Raw genomic sequence first — 24,431 nt, 5'->3', positions numbered from 1 at the left:
GCAATTGAATATTATGTTGTCCACTGCCGAAAGATTCATTAATGAACAACATGAAAAAGAGTCTACATTTAGAACAGGTTTCACAGTTCAGCAGGTAATGAAAACATGAGAGGTTTTCCTCTCACAGTGGTACAAGAGTGCGTGAAAGAACAATGTTGACATGATCCTTCAAACATCTGACACCCAAGAAGGAACAGGTGGGTCTAATTACACAGTACAGGTTGGTCTTACATCTTCCCAAGGAGCAACCTATTTGCTAAAGGCCACCAAGCTGTCTAAAGTAATATCACTCCCCCAAAAAATGATTCACAAAACTAGATGCCCTGCTTCTAACCCATTTGCTTTGAATTCTGGCCATGACTCATTCCAAGAGCAGTAGAAAAGTCACCAATTTAGACACATCTCTATCTAACTGAAAAAATGAGGGAATAGAGATGACAACTGTCATACTTGAAGATTATTATCTGTGAAAGTTAGATCTTTGCGCAATTTTTATTGCTCTTTTCAAAAGTTGATGATTCAGAAAGAACTGGCAGGAAAGACTGGATACTCAGCAAATGTGGCTTTGCTTATTTTCATCATAAAGATTGGTAGTAATCATATTTGCAACAGCGTGAGCAGCTCCCTTCCCAGGAACGGACCACATCACCCTTTCAGGCCATGCTCTGTAACATTCAATATATATTCCACTGTTCAGTGGTGAGAAATACTGCAGAACAGGGTGTCGCAAGGCAGCCAAATCCATCCATTTTCCTTGTAATTCTGGTGGTACTTCATGCATGAGTACACGAGGGAAAACAGCCAAGTAAAGCTCAAACAAAATAAAGTGGGGGCAAAGGAGAAAAATTGAGTATATTCATTTGAGACACAGCTGTCCTCATGGTCTCTTTTCAGTCGGAGAGAATTGTCCTCTGCCTGCCAGCACCAGTGACCACAGGGACACAACCTCCAGCCAGTTAACCCAGTCCCATCTAGGTCCGATCATGATGATTTGCATGGCTTTCACACTTGATTTCTGCAGCAAACTGCAGTTGTGAATTAAGATGAAGACCATGACAAGCCTCAGGTGAGTTACAAAGTAAGGCTGGTACTTGCAAGTGCATTACCCAGCTGCTCTGTGCAGGAGAACAACTATTTCATTCCGTGTTCTCTTAATGAACATTATCTCAAGCTTCAACCCACACAACAGGTTGGACACCACCTCTCCCCCAGGCCTCCAAGCACCAGAAAATAGCAATTGGTGTCTAAACTAAGAGAGACTGTAGCAGAGAACACAGGATTTGGCTTGCTTGTAAGGCTTTATGTGTGGAATGTTGCTTCAGTGGAGAACAAGGAATTAAGTCTTATAGCCATTAAGAGAAAAACACAGGTCTCCTCTGGCCTCCACCAGAATCACTGACCATGTACCACCTCAAACTTTTCCTTACACGGGATTAGCTCTAGGTCAGACGTCTCCTTTCCTTTCCCCCTCAAAAAGCTTATTCCATAGGTTCAGAGCGAGATGTGCAGAGCTGAGCGCTTGTGGCACCACACACAACAGGCCAAAATCTTTTATTTTGGTTTGTTAATATTGTAAAAAGAGGTTTTGATTTTAACTGTTTCTGTTCATTGGCAACCTCCTGAGTACCAAGGGAATTCCCATTATAAATTTCATGGTTTGTAATCAATGGTAACCTGCAGATGTCACAGATTTGTTGTTGCTTTGCATTAGAACATTAACACAGCGAGGCTCGTGTCACTTTGGGCTGTCCACCATCTTTCAGAACTGAAGGTATATTAACATAAACTCCACATGGAAAACAACATTCTGCATTGTTTTTTTCCTATAAGCTTACAAGTTGTAACTTAATTACACCATAACAGTCCAATTCTTCTACTGAAGATTCAAGTGAATTCCACAATCTTTTTTTCAAATGAGTCAACATATAAGAGGAACAATCCACTTGCAGTCGATGACTGTATGACTTTAGAGAGCTATTTGTAATAATGTATTTCCAGAGTATGATGAATAGCCTTCAGCAATTTAGTCAACAAAATTCTTCCATTTGACGTCCCTTCTGAGAAATTATGAAACAAATACTAAACTCACGTTGGCAAGCTGTTCACAAACTACTCCTAAACATGGATGCAACACCACTTAAAAAAACCCTCAACTAATCAACATTTAAAAGTAACTGCTTCTGGCATGTATTATCATCCAAACTGCTGTTATTCTTCCCCTCTAAATCAAGACTCGGCTTGCAATTCAATACGGTATTTGCTGTACCACTTCCGTAGTGCCCCACGTGAAGCACCTTCCTGAACCCACCAAAAGCCAATACGCAAATATTTGTTTGTTTTACACTGGGCCCACTCGCATGGCTCTTGCATTTTAATGCCACACAGACCATTTCCTTCCCATCATGCACAACATGGGCAATTTTATTTAACTAAGCAATGCCCACAGTAACTCCAACTAGCTCTGGCTCAAGCATAAGATGTCTTTAAAAAGATCTCTCGTTATGAATAGTTTCAAAATGACAGGAAATATATAACATGGATTGCTAATTTACTTCAATCATTGATTACCTTCAGTAAAATATTTACAGCTTGTTTACAATTTGAACTTTTACAATTTTGACTTCCAGCCATTATATCTTGCTAAACATTTCACTGCAAGAATAAAGGCCCTCTAGCACTAAAACCTGTTTCCAAACAAAAATAATTAATTTTTAATAGATCTGTCTTTATTAGAAGTATTAGCATGAGAAGAGAATTTACTGGAGTCTAGGAAATATGTTTGCATTTATTGTCTTGGTATTCTGGTTCCCAGCCTGCTACAGAAGCTGGCTCTGCTTTTTCCCCTCACAGTTGACATGTTTTTACGCAGAGAAGTGGCCAACGTAACTTCATTACGCAAATAACAGCTGGACCAAAACCCCCTCCAACAAGGCAATGGGTACAGGGGTGCCGGACACCCAGCAGCTGAGCTGAACTCTACCCAAGGGCAGCAAGGAGGGACACAACTCAGCCTTTATCAAAAATGTTACCCTACAAGTTATTAATTTTCTCTTTTTTTCCTATCAATTTTCTTTCTCCTTGTGTAAAGTGCATTGGTGCTACACAGCACTTATTTTAAAAACTTTAGTATTAAAATACACTCCTTTTAATCTCAATTTTCAACTTCAGAGACTCTGTATAAGGGCTACAATACTGTGAAAGTCAAGGGTATACACAGGGAGCTCCCAATATGCGATACGCCCACTCCATCTGGTTCTTTACCTTTTTCATATGCACAAACCATACAATTTTGATGGCCCAATTTCCAGTTGCTCCTCATCGCAACAGACTGATGATGAGTTTGGCAAGCAAGGGTTGCAGCAAAACCACTCAATCTTCCCAATTATTTGAATTTTACAATACACTTCACCTGGAGGACATTTAACAAATCCCAAAATAGTTCAGAAGCTGCCACCAGAGCTGCTTGAAACTGGCCCAAGCAGGTAAATTACAGGCAATCAGTGATTATAACCAGGCACTTTGCACTTCCAGCCACCAAAATTTAGCTCTTCAGTAACTATGGTCCAGGAATTAACAGAAATAATATGGTTACGGTTAACTTGTGGGAGGGGTAAGGGGTAGAAAACCAATGCATTGTTTTCTGCAGTACCTGTCTCTTAGTAATACAAACTGAAAATAAATTCCTGGCTTTGCCTTACATTAATAGAAGGGTCCACAGTGAAGCCACTGAAAGATGTTACTACCTCCTCTGGCATCAAATCCACCAATCTTTAGATCATCAAAATAAACTATTAGTTTATTTGTCTCCCTCCAGTGCTTTGAAGGACCACAAGAGATGCCTCTCCATTTGGAAAACGCAGAACTTGCATTCTGACCGGCTAAAGCGAAAATGGAGCTAAGAGCAATGCACAGAACAGGGGGGACCCACGGGCTACTCTTGGTTGATTGGGGGGCACCAGATAAAGAACAAAAAATTCATCTGGCCTCTACCTCGCCCCGTGAGAGCCACTGATGTGGCTGAGGATACAAAGTGCTGAAGATGGAGCTGCTGGGTGCAGGAAGTATCATGAACACTGCAGGAATGCTGGGGGGAACACAAACCTTTATGCAGATAAAGACAAAAGAAAGGGGAAGTGTCCCCTCAGCAGCTGTGATCCACTGCTCACCACTCTTAGCTTTCTTTATATATTCCACCTAATGCACTGTTACTGTGTATTTAGTAACTACTGACACGCACAAGTTCTTTGCTTCACATAAACACGTCAGGCTACAAATATTTCATCACAAAACATTCGTGTCCAGGAGCATTTTCATTGAAACCAGTTCAGCCTATGTCAGGAGATTAAGTCATATGAACTGCAGATGTCTGCTACTATGATCCAGTTTTGCCCAAATATACACAGAATAGCAAAACACACTCAAAGAAGCTCCCAAGAGATGGAAAACGTCCCATGTGTTATAATTCTGCATCTCAAAGCACAACATTAGAGGAAAAAAAACCAGAAAGAAAACTTAACACACTGTCATATTCAGCATAAATCCAAAAGCTGGATGCTTGAAGGAGGGAAGAATCGAGAGAGCCTTCTTTTCAGAAAGAGAGAACACTTCTGAGTATCATGGGGCCTGCAGTGAAAGCAAGCTCTTTTCTGGGTTTCCACAGACAAAACAACACACCAAGAAATATGAAAACAGAGGTGCAAGACAACAGAGATGAATGTCAGGCATATCACAAGGTTGTGTTTTCTCAGTTTATTGTGGTTTTTTGTAGCTTTGCAATCAATCACATAACTCCTCACCTTGTGGAATAAACAGAATTTTCCTTGTTAAGCCTTCAAGTCAAGTGGATGAATCTGAAACACCTTCCTTGCCCTGGAGGTACAGAAACTAAACCAACTGTTGCCAAAATATCCTGCAGTCTGGGTCCCTACCATAGCAGTATATTCTCCACCAAGATGCAGGAGTCTTGAGGAAGAGGAGGATCAGGAAAAGGGAATACAACTCTCCTGGTGAGCATTAACCAGCAAGGACAGCAAGGAGACTGGTGACAACTTCAGAGAAACCACCACCATCGCACAGTGCCCTGGGACTTCAAGATAATTCAGGCTGTCTGAATGCACCTCCAATTAAGCAGCTTATGAATATAAACACCCAAACACTCTCACAAAAACACCAAAGCAAACCCAAAGGCTGCAAGAAAATTAAAACCACTGAAATTAATAAAAGTATTTGTTGCCAGGAATCTGTCTCTCCCTCACAAAAACTTACAAGTATGTATTAATTGTAAACAGCATATTTTGCACTTCAAAGATGTGAAAATGACACAATTTTTCGGGTCATAGATGTTCTTGCATCTTCTCTGAGGCTATTATGTAGAAATACTTCTCCCTGCCCCAAGTTCTCAACTGCAATGCAAGAAAGTATACGCATGCATAAAACCATGAACCAGCGACACACACACAAAAAAACCTGTAAAAGGATAATCCCTTCCATTTAGTTTCCAGTTTCACCCATTTCCCCCTCCTTACCATGCATCTTCTATAAGTCTCCATTTTGCTCTCAAGAGAATCACTGAGAGATTATTCATACGCCGTATTCGACCAGCAAAATTCAAAGAAAAAAAACTTTCTCTTGGCAGCAGATGTTTGTGGATTTCAGAGGTTTAGGTGATGGTCTGTAATTGAATTAAATAATCATAGCTCTAAAACTTTTTATGTTTGGGTTAGATGAGTTTTCCCCATCTGCAAAAAGAAGAGCTTCAAAAGCATGAATTCTCCCTCGCTTTACTTGCGAGTACCACTACCTGTAACATATCACAAATCATTAACTGAAAATGCGATATAAAGAGCAGCTGACGTTCTGGGTTTTCTAATTAAATGCCAAGTACACACTCGTATCTGCTGTGTACACTCACAACAAGCCAAGAAGAGAGATATAAAAGAGGAACAGATCTTATCCCCTTCCACAAGGAGCACTCCAGTTGATATGCAAACTCCTTCTGGAAGAGATACGCTTCTGATGAACAGAAAAAAAAAAAAAGAAAAGGATGGCTTCCTGTCATTCTTACCTGCCAAGGACTCCTACACTGCAACAAACATAATATGTACTTGCTCACTTCAAGCGTTACCACTGGTTAATTTGTGTATCATCTACATAAACAGCAAACAAGCCTTCAGAAACCTCTCTCAGGAGTGTGGGTTATACATTTGCTTTTATGAAAATGACTAAAAGTTTGGACTTCTCCATCTCTGCTCTTTCCGTCGTGCAGTGAGCAAAGCCAGATACGCTTAATTGATCCTCTTGTCAATATAGATAACACAGCAAACGAACATGGATTAACCTGAGGTTAAGGCACGTACTTCTGCATTGGTGCACAGCTGCTTTTTCAAGGGACGGTATCTTCCTAAAAATAACCCCCATACATTTTTTTCCCCCTCCTCTTTTTTCCCTTTTCCCAGTCACCTTACTGGGAAAGTTCACAAGAGACAGGAGCCCTAAAGCGAGAGAGTCTTAAGCTTTTTGGCTCAGGAAAGACAGATCCATATGACCAAGGACAGTAACAGGATGAGACCCATAAAACACCTCAGCCCAAGACCTGACGCAGGAAGCACCCACGTGGCTGAGAGCTCACGGCAGCACAAGAACCTCGGGAAGAGGTAAGGGAAGTAACACAAATGAGTACTTAGGCAGACATTCTTCACAAGGAAATGCAGACTAGAATTCAAGCAGAAAGGCAACTCAAGGAAAAGAAGAAATATTTATAGTAAAATTAAGACACCTGGGAAAAGTACTGTAAAAGAACAGCAGCTGGGTATGATATAATTACAAAAAAAACCCAACCTGAGCAACTGTGTTGAAAGTACAGGATGATCAATGCTGTAGAAGCAGGACAACAAAAATCCTGAGAAGCAGCCAAATGAATCTGTGATAAGAAGGAAGCATTACGCTCATTTCTACAGGTAGAAGGAATATCCATTTCAAAGATTTCCCAAATACTAGAGACTTCGGAAGAAAAGGGATCTGTACCTTCACATAACACTTCTTGAACACCCCTGACTAAATGTGGCACCTACTCAAAACCAAATAAGCAGAAATGCTAGTTTTCAGCATTCTTGTACTTCACATGGCAGCTACAAGGTGGCATTTGAAACAGTGCGTCATTAAAACTGTTGTAAAAAAGCTACACAAGACATAAGCTGAGGAAAGAAGTTATTTTAGTTCTGCCTTTTCTAGAGCAGTACCTTATTTTCACAGGAAAGAAGATCCAAAAAGCAAATCCTAGTTGGCACTGCTATACTGTTTGCAGTATGACTATGATTACTTTAGACTAGTTGCATGAGATTTAAATTAGCAGATACAATTACATTTGTGCAAAATAAAATCCAAGACAACTACCATATGGGCATTTCCTTTTCACAATGTGTTATTCTCACTAAAACCAAAAAACCTAACCCATTGATTAAAGTAACAGACTATTTGAAGATTGCGCTTTATTTTTAAGGCAAACTATGTTACTCCTCAAAGATACTAATTATTTCTTTTTTGTGAGAATGCTGGGGGTGAACCCATACACATGTCTAATCTACGCACTTCAGGTTTCCACAACTCGCTTGCGGCCTCATGCAAGCCCCAGTTTATTTCATCAGAGAACAGTATTTCAATGCACTTTATTTTTTTTGTCATAAACCTAAATCACCGTATTTGACACTCCATTTCCAAATCAGTGGCAAGTATTTCATGGGGAAAACAGAGAAATCTTAAGTTGCAGAGACACCCAGGAGAGTAACAAATATTGTAAGCAATAGAAAACGCATAAACCAGCTTGTCTGGCCAGTCACTGGCCATCAGTGACCGGGCCAGTGTTGCTGCAGATACGCTAGCACTAAAATAGAGAGCTCAGAAAATTCTGGCTTGGGTATGAACACACAGGGCCAGTCCTGGCTCTAAGGAACAGTTCAGTGCACCCAAACTAAGAAGCAAACCCCACCAGCAAAGCGTGTCACATCACAGACAATGAAGGGAGACGCTTGTAAGCCTTCCCCTTCTCATCACCAAAAGTACCGTGTAAATAGCCATCACCTCACACTTTCCTGCTCTTCCCTGAAGCAATGATGGATGTATGTGGTAGTATTGCCCAGTTTGTCCAGCAGCCTTTAAGTTCCCAAATTTCAATAGTTCAGATCAACCTGTACAGACTACAGACTCTTCCTGAAAAGAGCAAGGACTGGCAAAGGCTCCAAAACATCCTGGAAAAACTGTGCCCGAAAGCAGCATCCATACAGCTCTAAGGCACATCCTGGCTTCAGCGAAATTTGACATTAAGAGCAGTAGCGTGAAGCCTCAGTCTACTTACAGGAAGTCTCTTACGCACAGCAGATGGCCATGCCCAAAGGACACCAGGTATTTAATAGTACTGCAATGTCCAGGCTGTCTAGCCCACAAGAGCTCACTACAGCACGTTCCATACACAGAAGCAGAAGTGACACCTGCTAGAGCTGCCTCCTCTTCCTTTGGTCTCTTTAGAGAAGTCACCATCTGGGCTGCAAATAAAGAAGCCTAGTGACCAAGAGCCAGCAGTGTCTTTTCCATGAAAGAGTGAAAAATGCAGGCCTGGCCCAGCCGCTTCCCAGCTCTTCTGGAGCTGCGGTGCCCTGCAGTTCTAAAGCCACTGCCTGGGGACAATGGAGCAATGAGAAGTGAGGGAAACACACAGACACCTGGGGAAACATTTGCCAGTGAGAAAGGTCACTAAAGAAACTAAAGAGCCAAGTGCGCACACACATTGAGGCAATGATCAGCACAGCAGCTCTTCAGCTACAGATGCCTCCTTACCTCCATGGAAAGGCAGCACTTGAGCCCCAGTGAGTTTTGCAGTCCCAAACTGCACTCTACACCATCCAGGATGGGATGACAGATGACCTCTTGAGGTCTTCTCAGAATATGTTGTTATTAGTATCACTCAACCCAGTTACTGCATTTCAGTAAGTTATTAAAAAAATGCTCAGAAGGAAAGGACCATCACAGGTTCAGGGTTTGTATCTTTAAAGAACAGTATACGAGGAAGCAAACATGGTGAAAACCCCAACTACTTGAAGCCAAGGTTAAAATACATCAAGCTGCCCATCTGCTGACTTTGACAATATTAATGCTAATACAAAAATATTAAGTAAAAGGCAAACTAATAAAAAAATATATTAACTGGAAGACAATACCTTAAAATACAATCTAAAAGAACAGGAAAAACAAATCAGCTCAATAAATTTCATGTCCTTCTCCAAATCGTTTTCTTATTAATATGACTAATAAAGTTTGGGTAGAACAAAGCAATAATTTGTGCATGAAAAATGGAAAGTATAAAAACAGTTATTGTTTGGAGAAATAAGGGTGAACATACACACACTTAAGAAGCCCACAAGAGCAAAATAAAACCTCTGTTCACAACAAGAATACTAATTCTGAATTAATTTATTGGGTTTTGTTTGTTTGTTTTTTAATATCCCTGGTAGCTTTAGACTAACATTTACGATATCTGAACATAAAACCAGGTGCGTCAACTACTCAACACTATGTACTGAGAGTCTGCGTAGAACAGAGATTAACCCTTTGGTAAATGACGATAAACCAGCAGATGGAACAAGTATTTTTTCCCTTTCAAAGCAAAGCATTCATGCACAAACCCAGCCCAACTTCAGCTGCCCAGCACCTTCCCAGACAAGGTACTCCCAGGGCTCTCAGACCCAGCTGGGAACACAGTGCCATCACCCACTCTGCTTACAGGCATAGTCCTATGCTTCTGCAACATTGTGGTAAGTTTATAAACATACATACGCGTATGTTATACTGAACAGATTGCACTTCCTTCAGAACATAATACAGTATTTCAGACAGACAAAGAATACATACACAGATTTCCTGCTATTACCTTGTCATCTCTTGCTTGTCACATTGATAGCTGCAGGTTTGAAAACTACTTAGAAGAAAAATTTTGATATGAGTTCATGAATATATTATCTAAGACTCACCTAATTAGAATCATAGAATTGTCTAGATTGGAAGGGTCCTTTAAGATCATTGTGTCCAACCGTTAAGCAAACACTGCCAAGTCCACCATTAAACTATGTCCCTCAGCACCATGTCTACACATCTTTTACATACCTCCAGGGATGATGATTCCACCACTTCCCCGGGCAGCCTGTTCCAATGCTCAGTAACCCTTTTGAAGAAGAAATTTTTCATAATGTTGAATCTAAACCACCCCTGGCGCAACTTGAGGCCGTTTCTCCTTGTCCTGTTCCTTGGGAGAAGAGACCGACCCCCCGGCTACCCCCTCTCCTTTCAGGGAGCTGTAGAGAGCGAGAAGGTCTCCCCTCAGCCTCCTTTTCTCCAGGCTGAACACCCCCAGCTCCCTCAGCCGCTCCTCATGAGACTTGTGCTCTGACCCCTCACCAGCTCCGTTGCCCTTCTCTGAACACGCTCCAGCACCTCAGTGTTTTGCAGAAATTCTTGCAACTCTGTCCTTTAATAAACTCATATTTCCAACAGTCTCGTACAATGTTCTTTGAGAAAACTTTAGAACTACACTGCTGAATTACACTGTCGTACTTTTGGGCAATTTACACATGTGCAGGTTGCACAGAGGTGTATGTGCTACTATTTAATTTCTGAAGAGCTTGGCATTTCTAAGACTTAAATTACAGTCAGTTAACATAACCACACATGTAAAAATTAAAAGCCCTGAGAAGGTTTTGATACTAATACTAGTAACTTACCACATTTCATACTGGCATCAGGACTAGTTAAGATGACAAATTATTACCTACCAGGCAACGCCTCTCCAGCTTGTCTGTCTTTGTGCACCAGTCCTCCTCACCCACATCAGGCTTTATGCCACTTGTTCACAACAGCCTTGAAAGGTAGTTTCACAGCCTAAGAAAACAGGATGGAGGTCCTGTCAGCTGAAGCATTACCTTTTTGCAAGTTACACCCACCATCTCAGTGTATTATGATCAATTTAAGCTGCTCTTCCTTCCAAAGGAACTGAAGTAACCCTGTTGCCACCGTAACACCCGAGGCCTTCACTCTGCTCTGGAAGCAGCTTCTTCACACCTGGCAGCACTGTGAGGTAACAAAGGGGGTCGGACACACAGACTGCCGGTAACACAAGCAACACCCGGCCCGGCGTGTACACACCTGCGTGCCTGTCTGCTTAATATCGATGCATGTGTGCCCCTGTAAAATGTGTGTGCACACAAAGAAAACAGTCACTGTCGTCAGCAAGGCCTCTGCTATTCAATTGGTCATTGAATCAGACCCTGACAATCTCTGGACTTCACCTATGTGTGAAATACAAGCAGAAATGCCCACAGAACTTGCATACAGGCAGACGGTCAGAGCCAGGCCGGTCCCCACAGAGGTGGGTGAAGCCTGAGGACAAGAGGCTTCTCCTGCCCCTGACACAACACAGGGAGAGGAAAGTTTCACCAACTCCAAATACACGAGTTCCAGACATTACCATCATATAAGAACCACGAAAGCTGCCCCTTTCTCCCTCAAATATGGGGAAAAAACCCTTAAGTTAAATATGAGCTGAGACTGGAAAAAATAATTTTCATAGGATGCATTCATTTGGCTTTAAACCAATTGTTTATTAATTAAACTGTAAGCAGAGAAAGCAGTAGTCTCAGAGACCCACTTTAAACTATCTCTTAGTTTTTCTACATCGTACAAGCGCTCTGTAAAGTAACATCCCAAATCTGCTCAAAACCACACAAATTTTACAATAGCTACACGAGATAAGCACATCAAGGACTGAAGAAAAGGTATCTTTTAATTGTTCCTGCGGTTCTCCAATTAAAAAAAGAAATTAAAACATGCTTGCAATTGAAGTAAAAAAAAAAGTTTGGAAACAATCTAATTTCACTCATTAAAAATTTAATCCATGCTGCTTTAAAGTATGTGCTATACTATTTCAGGTTGTGAAGGGACAGAATGAAACAAATTTGCTGTTGTTTTTTTTTTTTTTTTAAACCAGTTCTTTAAGCAGCATTTAAAAATTCTAAATGCAAATTAAGCTAGGCTGTTACATTATCTTTACATTTCTATACAAACATCTGACTAGTAAATGGTAGAATAACAAATAATACAGCAGATCTTAAGAGCTCAAGAAAGAAAACGAGTAACACATACCTACATTCCAAGTAGCCTGCAGCCAGAAATCTTACACTTCCATTAAAAAAAAAAATCCGAGCAATTCCAACTCAGGTGAAAATAGTAGTGGTTAAAACTTCACTTAAAAAAATAAAAATAAAATCTACATTCCCCAATTTTCTCAGACACACATGCAAAATTAAAAGCTGGAATCTCTTTCAAAAGCTACCACTTCTTTCTCCTCTCCTGTCCATTACAGTCCTTAGCAAACTCTGCACCTTACCCAAAACCAAACCCTCCAGAGTTTTAAAAAAAAACCCCAAAACTTTACATTTCCTCATGGCAGCAGGAATTCAGGTTTCCCAGTTCCTGGCTCTGGCTTTCAAGAAGTGAGACTTTCTTCTCCCTTCTTCCAGGCTAAACAGGCAGCCCTATCAAGGCTTACGCAGCACACATGAGGGGTTTTTCGGGAGGAGGAGAGTGTTGGTGCCACAGGTGCACATCGTTCCCCCACTCAGGCACAGCTGCGGGTACCTTCTCACAGGGCTCGGCGGGTTCACCACCAGGGGACACAAATCTGCCCTTTTATTCACCATCGGTCCCTTCCTAAGAGCAGTTTATATTCCAGATCACGTTTGCTACAAGCCGATTACAAAATTACATTCCAATGGCTCCGGATTTCATGTGGCTGAGAAGCAGCTATGCTTGTAGTATGAAATATGGAACTTTTTTTTTTTTTTAATCTATGCGAGTTTTTTAAAAAAAATTAAAAATCTGCAGAAACTGACCAAGAAAGCTTGATTAGGAACCGGAAGAATCAACTATCAGCAGACAAAAACAGACAGATAAATCGCCTGTCCAAAAACTGGAGGCACGTGTGTGAAACAAAACTTTGATGGTCCTTTGGCAGCATTAAAAGGCATGGAGGGCAACTTTACCTGGAAGCTCACCCTCTGAGCTGTGCCCAAAGTCTTTTAAACCATCTTGTTGGTTTTATATCAAGAAGACAAGATAATGACTGTGACAAATGGCAACATTTAGATTTTCGAGATTAATTTACTTGTAAGCATGTCACAGGTCTGCCACTTCTCTCCCCCACGAAGGCTGAGACCTTACAGTGCTTGAATTCAGGTGAGGCCTTGTTACACCTCTCTATATACGTCACCCCTCCTATTTCACTCTCAAACACTCTCTGGCCAAAGGCAAAATTTCCACCTTTTCCCTCAGCCGCACTCATGACAGAAAAAAACGCAAGTATTGCCTGTGCGGCTTTGTTGTGTATTTCTGGCCTAATCCAAGCTGGAAAACATTGCCAGAGTTAAATAGAGGAATCCTTCTGTCAGTAAAGCTCGTACATTTATTCCAGCAGAAAGCGCGCACAAAGCAATTTTATCTGGATTTCCCAGATACACCTACATAACAGCAGTTTCTCATTTTCTTAGTTAACTGCTGCCGAGGTTTTCATGGGAATCGGGTCCATTCTCTAAAAACAACGAGTACTGGAACTTTTAGTCTTTTATGAAAATGCTGATATTTGCTTTATTGGTGTTTCTAGGTAACCAAGTATTAGAAACGCTTAGAGGCAGCTGGTGGAACTTAAGAGCTCAGAAACCAGAGAAAAGCACCAAAAGAGTCCTTACCAGACCCCCCACACTGGCAATCTGGATTTTATTTTGAATTTGTCAGTGCATGGCTTCGAATTGTTGAATTTCCCAGAGGTTAAAAATTCTGCAAAAAATACAAGAATACAAAGCATGATTTTGCAGACTCTAAATGCCAAAACTATATATCTTGAAAACCCATAATCTGTTTCCTTCTAGCCTTTGAGAATTAACAGGATTATTAAATGCAATATATCAAGAATGAGAAAAGTTTATTAAGACTTCATTAATTTATGGAACAACTGATTAAGTAATATTGCTCATGTCACTCTACAGACTAAATCTGCCTCTGCAGTCTTCCTAGAAAGAGTCATAAATTGAGGTTGATGTCATTCACATAGCATAGCTTGGTTTTAAGACGTGTTTTCCAATCAGTGCCTAAGACCAAACAATAGCAGCCTATTAAATGTAGTTTAAAAAAAACCCTCCAAAATGGTAAAGTTTAAAAAAAACCTTATCATTAACCTAGCATACTTGTAAAGAATCTGAAGCTAAATGCAACTGTATCACCACCTACTGGGCAACGATCAATAGGGGCTTAGCAGTGGATCGGTCAAGAAAAATTGAAGGTGACATTCTGTGATGAAGTCTCCGACAGTCTCTAAGACGATGGATTATGATGTGCAATTTATATCAGCATCAGCCAGTCATGACATGGGAATGCAGTCAAAAAACCCTGATATTCTGAAAAGGCAATATGAGCAATTAAATTAATGGCACCACCATGATTTGGCTCACTTACAGCTCCAAAGCACTTTGCAGCAATGACTCCAATAACCAAACTGGAAACAGCTGAGTCACACCTGAAGCTCAGCGCTGCACCATCAGACTGAAGCTAATACATCTGGTGAAGCTTCAAGACTTACCCATCTTCAGGAACCACCCCATGCCTTTGCAAATTTGTTTTCACTGAGAATATACAGAATTACAAACCAAAATAGCCTCAGGCAGAGAAAACACTGAGTCACCTCAAGGAAGGAGGCATCCCCAGGGCACCGCAGTTGTGTCACTCTCAGTAGCTAGAAATGACTGAAATAGGAAGGGAGTTAATCTTCCTTACCCAGCTTTTCAAGTTTTATACTAATGACAGGCTACAAAGTGCCCCTGTGAACAAGAGAATTGAAGAATTTACAAATCACCTCCTGTAAACACTTCACGGAATGTGCAGCCATCCCTTACAGTACATTCATCCCTCATGAAAAGAAAGAGATCTTGGATCATGCAGTCCAAAATTAGAAGGTACTCCACTGATCAGTGGCCTCAGAAACCCCAAAATAAACACATGCTTCCACATCCCTGCGTCCTCAATAACAATTACTAACTGACAAAACAGGTTTTATTGAAATACCTGTTTTGTATGTGGCATCAACACCTGACTAAAGCCCCCACCCCCCACCCCCCAAACAAAAAACCCCAAAAACCCAACTAAAACCAACAAAAACCAAGTCCAAACCAAACCAGTAACTGAACATATAAAAACTTCCATTTGTTTACCAATAGGTTGGGTAAAAGATCTGAGAGATGTGCATGCCTTCTCGTTTCAGAAAGAAAATACTCTAACAGCAGCAAGCATTCACGGGGTTTATTTCTTTTTTTATTTTTTCTTTCTCCTTTTAAATGCAGTCCCCACTGTCTGAGAAACATGCACGGAGAGAAACATGAGCTTGCTTTTGTGACCCAAGCGTGCAGAGCAGAGGGAAAACGATGGCTTCACGCGGTACAATTTGAATACTAATCACAATTAGGGGGAAGATGAGTGCATCTTTACCCAGTGGGAGGATTCACAACTGCAGGCATGGTATGTGATTAGCAACTGTGATACACTGCACTTAAGACAGTGCTCATTTTTGGAAATAAATTAAAAAATTCAAAAAAATAATTTTGTTAAATGTAAATATGAATTAAAGTAACTAAAGGAAGGAGTCTCTGAGCTTGAATTTAAACATTATATTGCTATGAATGTAGCCAACCCAGAGCTAACCCACCACTCAGAGCAGGTTTTAGAGAGGCAGAACAGGGAACACAGGTAGATGGCACAGGAGATCTGCAGTGCTTAATTGGAAGTGCAATTTGCACTCAAAGCAAGCCATGAAAAATAGCTGCTATAAATAGGAGTCCACTCCTATTTATATTGCATAAACTGCACACAGCTCTGAAATCCTGAAAGGAAGCAATTGTTGTTGTTTGAGCTTAAAACCATCTCAGGGAGAGAATCTGGGCTGTGCAGAGCAAAGGGAAGAGAGGGGAAAGCAAGATAAAGGGGTAAAGAGCGTCAGCACTGCCGTGCTTGCTGTACCCTTCTCATTCTCATCCTGGGGGAGAGGCACATTAAGTTCACCAAAACAATTTTCATGCAAAAGCAGAAGCCACATGGAACAGGAGACAGTAAAAGAGAGCATTAAATAGCAGAAGCATCTCCAAATGAGCTTCCCACAGATTGCTGTATAAACCTAACGGGCATATAACAAGTATTTAAAACCCTACGTCTTCCACTGTAAGTCACAAAGCCACTTGGCAAGGTCTGTATAGAAGATTTACTCAGTAACTTCATGTATATACAGAACCATAGTACTTTGAACAACACATACTGCCTTAAAAATATGTATCAAAGTTTCTCAGAAGCTACAGGGCATGAAATTGCAATGGGAATATCTGAAAGCAGGACGTGAGACTACAGAACACCTCATTTTTCTAGACAGGAAAACAAAACTCTGTTTGAAAGGCACCATCAAGCTGTAAACCAAAATGATTTCTGATCTAATTTAAAGGATTACCTAAAAACCTAATAATCTCCGATTGTAATTAGATAAATGGCATACTCAGATTGATTAAGCTTGTCATTTTACAGCAGGAGTACACATTCCTCTTCTCTATAAAAAGAGAGAAACCAGAATGCTCAACTGGAACATTCTTCCACTGAGAAACACCAGTTAGTCAAAGCTAAACAGCCTACGGGAGGTGCATTTTTAACACCCAGACACCATTGAAGTATTTTAAGTTGGCCTGAAAAGGTGTTTTTGCAAACCACTGATTTATCTTCTTTACATTTAAAACAACAAACCTCTTCCAACTCCAATTTCTAGCTAGTGCTGTTTTCCCATCCCACACGGAGGCACGTACAGACGGGCTGAAAGCATGGCTCGCTGCTACAGGTTATTGGTTCAGGCAGATATTGCCGTGCTGCATCTCATTCATCAGCATGTCTTGCTAATTTTAATATGGAACAAGCAAGCAACTGCAGGAACAACAACAAATGAAGGCCACACACTGAGCTGTCACCTTGACCGATTCCAGTTTCCACTCAACTCTTACCACCTCAAATATTCTCATCTTCCCCAGGCACTTCCTCAGAAATACAAATGTCAGATCCTCCCCTGAGGTACTTGCAGGAGCATTCTCAGCAGCTTTGGAGAAGAAAAGCGGCGAAAGAAGAAAAAAGTAGGCAAATCAGTGCCAGCCATGGATGGCATTGTATGTACATATTCAACTAAAGCCATCATAAACATATGCATTACTTTCATTAGAATTCTGAAAATAACAAAAAATATACACAGAAAGACTTTCAGTCCGTGTAGTTTATGGACTTAGTGCAGGCATGTGTGCTACCATCCCCTATAAATATCCATGAATGTGACTCCAGGCTATTTCTTTAACAACTAGGGCAAGTTCTCTGATGAAGTCACCACCCAGACGTTGCAGATGCGTACAAAACATTAACCTTAAGAATCCAGAAAGAAAAAGAAGTAACGTATCCAAAAAGCTAAGATGCAAGAGAAAGAATCACACCATGAGTCACATTAGCACTGCTCAGTTTAGACGAGACAGGACAGTACAGTAGGACACAGAAGCCATTAAGATATGCCTCATGCCATAAAGACTGAGAGAAAGCATGCGCTTTCAAAGTGAAGGATTCCTATTTCTATTGAAAAGCCAGAGGCTCTACAGAACTTTAGGATCAGCAACCTGCGGTTACTTGCCTCTCGGGAAATGTTTAACTTATTGACATTGAAAACAATTGCAGAGAACTCCTTATAAAATAAGACACATCCAGTGACATCCGCCCTGGATGACCGGGATTCTTCAGTTTGCTTCCCTGGGTTAGACAAAATGTCAATAGCGCAATAATAAAAAGTTACTTTGGGAGCAATGCCTTCTCTCTCGATTACAGTAAGTGGAATGATTCACGGGAGTGTAACAGCTTAGAGACAGCCACTTATCCTAGACCTACCCTTCCAACAACAACAACAGAAACTCCAAACCTCTTCCCCCTCCCCAAAACTGTAAAAAATCTTAAGCATAATACACGCAGTAACAGGCTTGCAAGACTACTTATCACAAAAGAAACTACGTTTCAAGGTACATATTCTAAGATGTAATTTTAAATCAATAATGTTAAAGTATGCTAATAACTTAGGTCAACGTAAAACATCCGAGCAAAAAAAACCCTGCATCCCTTCTCTACAATCACTTACTATTACTATTCTTGTCATGAGAAGAAAGATGCGGTTTTCTTCTTAAATTTAGTTGGCCTCTCAAAAACTTGCTAAAGCACCAGCTTTTCTACATTTATTTTAAAAAATATTGATCACCAAATATGACTAATTAACTGTAATACAGAAATTTATAGCAAGTTTATGGCATGTAAGAAAAAAAAATGCAATTTTATTGGCTTCTCCTTTCCCATAAGCTCATACTTATTCCTATATGTTCTCAAACCCTCAATATTACTAAAAATCATTGTATTTCATGGAGTTTATGTCTATTTAATGTTATTTCAAGTTAATAATTGAGGAAAATGGGAATCTTTTTTAAGAACTAGCAGGAATTGCTCCAAAATCTTCTTCTGGAGAGCAACGGATGTTATGCTACTTCCTGTAACCCACATTTTGCAAGAAATAAGTTTTCCTGGATTTTTATAGGGCTTTTTAGTACCAAGATGCAGAATGCAACCCTCCTCTTTCCCAAACTCCTGCTAGAAAATATGACCAAGTGTAACATAAAACCAATACTGAACCAAAGCTCTCCTTCCACCAAACACAAAGAACACTCCAGTTCCCAAATTATTATTCTCGAGACAGCGAGTAGAGCAGCTGGTCCATGCACCAGATGAAGAAACTGTTAGAAGGACTAAGTAAGAACCAGTGATCACGTGGCACTAAACAGTCAAAAAAAGCAGTGGGTATATCCCACTTTTTAAGAGAGAGACGGGTACAACAATGAATGGTTTTATACTTTTTCCCGTTCCCTGGAGAAGTTATTTCTCTATTTACGGCATAAGCAAACCCAAACGTTTTACGTAACTTCTTTCTTCTTTCAGCCAGGTTGTATATAAAGGAAAATTAATTTTTATATATAGAAATACCATTTTTAAAAAATATTGATATTTATGAAAAGTTATAGATCCAATATTTTAACTCTAATACTTCAAAATCACTAGAGTACTCAAAGTCAGCTGATTTGGGTCAATACCACAGATGTATTTCAAACCTGTTCAAGCATAAAAAAAACCCTCTTTCAGTTACCCACAGACAAGAGTAAATACTTAAGCATGTATTATACCTATTAGACACTGAACATTGAATTTCCTTTCCACTTCTTATATTAATGCAGTCAACACATTCAAAGAAATTGCATTAAAAGGATAACATACTGCTCCACAACATAGCGTGAGCTCTATGGCTTTCCTATCATTTTCGAAATAGATTATGAAACAAAACCATTCCAATTAAGGGCAATTCTCATACAGCTTCCAGCTGCCACGCAGAGCCGAACACTGTGCAGCTTCTCCTCACAACATCCTTGTGGAGGAATAAAATACATTCATCTGGCCCAGCCTGCTTTTGTCTTTGTTCACAGGTTTTACTTCTCTTGCTCCCCCTCACCATCCTCTATATTTCTCCTCCAACATGACTTATTTTTGCATATTCTACCCATTCCTTTCACACCTGTTGCCCTTCTCTTCATGTCCTCCTGCTTTTGTTCAAGCCAAATCCTTTCACGGTTCTCTTCAAGAAAATATGAAGAAAAAAAATACCAGATCCTTTTCTCAAATTGCAGCTTCCTGACAGAAAGGATTTGAGGTCGTAACTAATAGAAACTTACGGACCTTCTGAAAAGCAAGCACACCAAGTCCATGGAAAATGCAGTATGTATGCCCAGTACTTGCAATGTCACCTACAGACCAAAACAATCTTCGTCAATCCACCGTTTCATATCCAATCTGACCAGAATTATGAAAAACCACTGGGCTGCATTAAAATGTCATATTGCTTAATGAACCTAGTCTGAGATACTGAGGAGCTGATCCGGGCTCCGCACAGAAGTGTTCCAGAAGCTCTGACTTATGACACAGGCACAGATAAGACTTCTACTTTCATACTGCTGGAGGCCTCATCATTTTTTGACATTATATTTCAAGGTGCTGTTAATTCCCTCCAGTGACTCTAGGAGAAATGGTGCAGCACTGCAGTAATTCCATCTGGTCTTTCCTAAAAGACGCAATGAGTGGGGATACTGATCCCCCAGAGTTTGGAGGGATGGATCTGCCATCTTTTAGTTCCCTTTGCCATTGTAGAGGAGCACAGTGAGAAATCACAGGCGGAGATGCCAACATGATGATGCCAACTCCCTATACACCTCTGCTGTACAGCTAACACAAGAATATCAGCGCATTTCCCTGCTCCAGGAAGAAAAGGAGCTCTCTAAAGCACAACACAGGCAAAGAAATGCTGGCAAAATGATGGGGAAAATGCTTTTCAAGATCATTTGAAGTGCCCTCCCCTCCTCCTGTTGAAAACACATAGTATCCTGTTCAGCTAACACATGCAGTATCTCAGATGATCTCGCTCTTCACGAAGCTCATGTGAATTAACTGGCACCACTCATGATTATCTCCCTGCTTCTAGCACAAGGGAGAGGCTTCGGCCACATTCTCACCTCTAGACTGGAAGAGGATATTTCTGAAGAAAAATCGTAGGACAGCCCTAAAGGTTCATCTATTACAGGATGCAACTTGCATTTGAACCGCAAGGCCATTGACTCTGGTCTTCCCATTAGCCGTAACTACTTCCAGTAGGTTCTTTGCTCAAATCATTGGGAAAACTAATGAATCACACTTGAGCTGCAGTAATGATCACTTATCCAGATCCAGATCAGTAAAAGCAAGCATTAAATGCTAAAGAATTGCAGACAAAGCCCCCCACAATACAGCTGGCCTGGCTGAAGAAAATATTTTCAGAGAAGAACAGGCAAAACAAGTTCTCTCTTCTTCTACCATGGGAAAGAACAACCTGTTCCACCTGGTACAGTGATATTCTGTCTATCCAAGCGCCTTTCGATGCTCCAAAAACATTTATTCAACCCTTAGAAATAAAAAGACACACACATATCCCAAAGCAGCCCAGAATATGACAACATATTTTGGGAATATTCTGGGAAGTAGCAGCAACTGCCTTGTTACATGGAGTCCGGAGAGTCTACCGGGGTTTTGGCAATATTGAATGTGCAAGTCTTAATGAGCTGGTTATGGTTCAGAAACTCCTCCTTCTACACAAACTAATACTTTCAAAAAATGTTACTGGAGTTGGTATTACAGTGCTTTGAAAAATGTTCATTGGATTTCTCCGAATAAATACAAACCCCTGTTAGTAAAGATCCTTTTTTCAACTGCTAGAGCACATACCCTTCGTCAGCTTTGAATTATAAGGGTATTCTGAATAACTCCGAAATCTGACTGTAAAGTACAGGGTATTGAATAAACTTCTTGCAAATATTAAAATAAAAGGAAGCCTTTCTCAGACAAACAATCCATACGGGTTCAGTGATCCAGAATCGGAGAAATGTCACTCGGCCACCTCTCTAAAATAACAGGGAAAGCATTCATTAGCTGGGCTTACTATTACCGTGATGCAGTTCATTAAGTATGCTGCTTTCTTCATTCCTACAGGAAACGGCTTATAATTCTGCTGGACGTGCTCAAGCTTCCCTTTCACTAGGGCTGGAAATGAAAGAAACTTCCAGATAATGAAAGCCAAACATCTGGCACATTCAGAGAACACTTGCATCCTAATGACGGTGGGAGAAGTAATATCTCTCATCAGTTCATTTCATAACAATCATGTAGGTTGTGTGCTGAGACAGTAAGTACAGAAACCTTTCCTTACCCCCCATCAGGCACTCAGATTTGTCTCATTTTCTGTGTGTATCTACTGCCACCCCAGATGTTTGCGAACTAGAAACCAAAGACTACATCAGCACTGCTGCTACTTATAATTGTGCGTTCCCGCAAGTCTGATGAAGTGAAGTCACATTTTTCAGGGGTTATATGTAAATGTTTGCCTTAAGAAAGAAATGAAGAGTCTGATTTCCAATCCAAGACCCACTTCGTGCAGAAAAAAAGAGTTAGACATTTGCTTGTGCTACCAACGATGCTCAAGCTTCACACAAGCGTGTACATGCCATGGCAGAGACTCTGGCACCACCTGGCCCTCCGAAAGCACTGGATGCTGGCCGCTAATGCTGTGAAACCTCCTCAAGTGCCTGGTGTCTGGGAAAGGTGTGACTGAGCCTAGGGCAGGAACAAGGCTGGAGCTGCCCCAGGGAACGTGAAGGCAATCCCAAGGGGATACTGAAGGCAACCCACAGAAAACACTATGTGGTTTAGGTGCCAGCGAGCTGAAGGCACAGAAGATCCCCTTCGGCTCTGCTCCAGGACATGCAGCCAAGCCAGGGCTCACAACTCACTGTGAGGTGAATACCAAGGAGCCGCTGCACTCAACCAAGAGGGGTAAAGCCAGTCCCCCTCAGCAAGGCCATCAGGACCCAGACGAGGATCGAAAAGCAATACTGTTGCTGATGAAGAGGGGTGCAGATGGAGGTCAACAACACAGCTGGGACATGATGCCCACTAAGACAAAGAGCAATCCCACTCTAAAGAGGGTGACCATCCCTATGAGAGACAATAACCTTTTGAACTGTAAGGTAGTCCTTGATAAGAAGAACAAGCAGCTCCAAGTGTCCCTCAGCATGAGGAGTAGCAGCGGACACTGCTGATACACATGCTCACAGCAAACAGGGCACTAGTTTGGATTTATTGAGAGGTAGCCATCTTCATAAGCCTTCCAAGAAAAGACCTTGAGGTAAAAGGTAAAAATGAGTTACAAGGCAAAAGTGGGGGCTTTCTCCCACTAACACAGTGGCTGTGGCAACTGTTCAAGGCATGGGTTGGAGAACAAAACGTCCATCTGCAGGGAGTCTCACAGACCCCACTGTGCAAATCTCAACTGCGAGTCATCTTACAAGAGCAAAAATACCAGGCAGGAAGCATTCCAGCTAACGTGACATTACTTTGCCTGGCTTTACTTCACAGTGGGTTTTAAAACCCACTTGCAAACGAACAGAGCAGTTTCATATAATACAGTGGAGGCAAAACAGCACTGAATTGGGGTTAAAGCTATATGAACAGAGACTTATTCGAGGTATACTACATGGAAGTATTTTGCATTGAGCTAAGTTAATGTCAGTAGGGAAAAAGAAAGAAGTTATACCAAAAGATAAGCAACAGGTCCACCCATAGGATGCTTCATGTTGCATTCTCAGGTCTCTGATGTTGATCCAAGGCCGAAACAATGCTAGGCTTTGGATCAATCCATCATCTTTCCTCTGGAGAGCTCTGTACGCACTAGCAGCAGCTTGAGCTATGTCTAGTGTGCAACTCATCAGCTGAAACAAGTGTAGTAATAACCATGGTCTACCACAGCTCATAAATTGCAACGTGGGCTCCACTCTCCAGCTGATGCTGGGAAATCTGGGAGATCCTAAGCTATTAAATTTTAAGCTACAGGGCCATAATTTCTTATCCTGCTCCCTACCTTTAAGGAAAGCATTGCCTATGGTGCGTTCAACATTCCAGTAAGTCAGAACCATCCAGGAACAAAGAACAGGAGTCAAGGTTAACAGAGAAGCACATCTTCTCTACTTGTTTACAGGTACGCTTGGGACAAGCAAGTATACTAGACTTTTGGCTGCATTTCAAGCAGTATGTGTAGCATAAAGATTCACTTGCAGAAGCAAACCCAAGGCCCACCTTCGCTATTTAGAAAACAAACTAGACGCTGCCTGGGACTGAAGGGTCACGACAGTACAAATTAGACAAGACTGCAATGGTCCAGCAGCAGCAGGCTAGGGCTTTTGCATCTCACTTCCACCACGCACAGCAGGGCACACTGTGGCAAGCTAGCACGAACTCCACTAGATCTGAAAAAGAGAGGATTGCCAATGCAAGCAGTCACATCACTTCATCGACATACCATCTCCCTTCATATCCCCTCACACCTTAGTTTCGTGCGAAGTAGACTATACAGAGCAGGTCACCTTTCAAGGATTCACAACATTCATCATTTGTGCAAGCAGCAGCTCTTACAGTTTGCTCTGGACTGACGAATCTTCTACATCCATGCACAGATACCCTGACAAGGATCAATCAATTCAACATTGCATGAGATGGCTAGTAGCTATATCCAGGCCCACCTTAGGAGGAGTCAGGTCCACCACAACTGACAGCTTGGTGGCCACTTCACTACATGCTTGGTTCAGAAGTACGGAAACAGAGAAGGGTTTTGTCTAGCT

The 24,431-nt window shown here is 41.2% G+C and overlaps 1 protein-coding gene across 21 annotated transcripts in view; it reads right to left on the bottom strand.

Annotated features, from left to right (window-relative positions):
* Window positions 1-24,431, bottom strand: part of PCDH15 (protocadherin related 15) — an 811,115-nt gene that overhangs the window by 391,172 nt on the left and 395,512 nt on the right. For 13 of the 21 annotated variants that reach the window (XM_063340181.1, XM_063340176.1, XM_063340196.1 and 10 more), the window contains 2 exons: window positions 13,785-13,872; window positions 10,818-10,923 (listed from right to left, as the gene is read on the bottom strand). The exons of 5 other annotated variants lie outside the window; for them this stretch is intronic. The gene's annotated coding sequence lies outside the window, so the exon portion shown is untranslated. Of the gene's footprint in view, window positions 1-10,817; window positions 10,924-13,784; window positions 13,873-17,117; window positions 17,210-24,431 lie in introns of all 21 variants that reach the window. 3 more of the 21 variants (XM_063340187.1, XM_063340188.1, XM_063340180.1) reach the window with 3 other exon arrangements.

Source organism: Chroicocephalus ridibundus, chromosome 6, assembly GCF_963924245.1.
Source record: "Chroicocephalus ridibundus chromosome 6, bChrRid1.1, whole genome shotgun sequence".
NCBI lineage: Eukaryota > Metazoa > Chordata > Aves > Charadriiformes > Laridae > Chroicocephalus > Chroicocephalus ridibundus.
The sequence above is the reverse complement of the archived record's forward strand: the minus strand, read 5'-3'. Positions and strand labels throughout refer to the sequence as shown.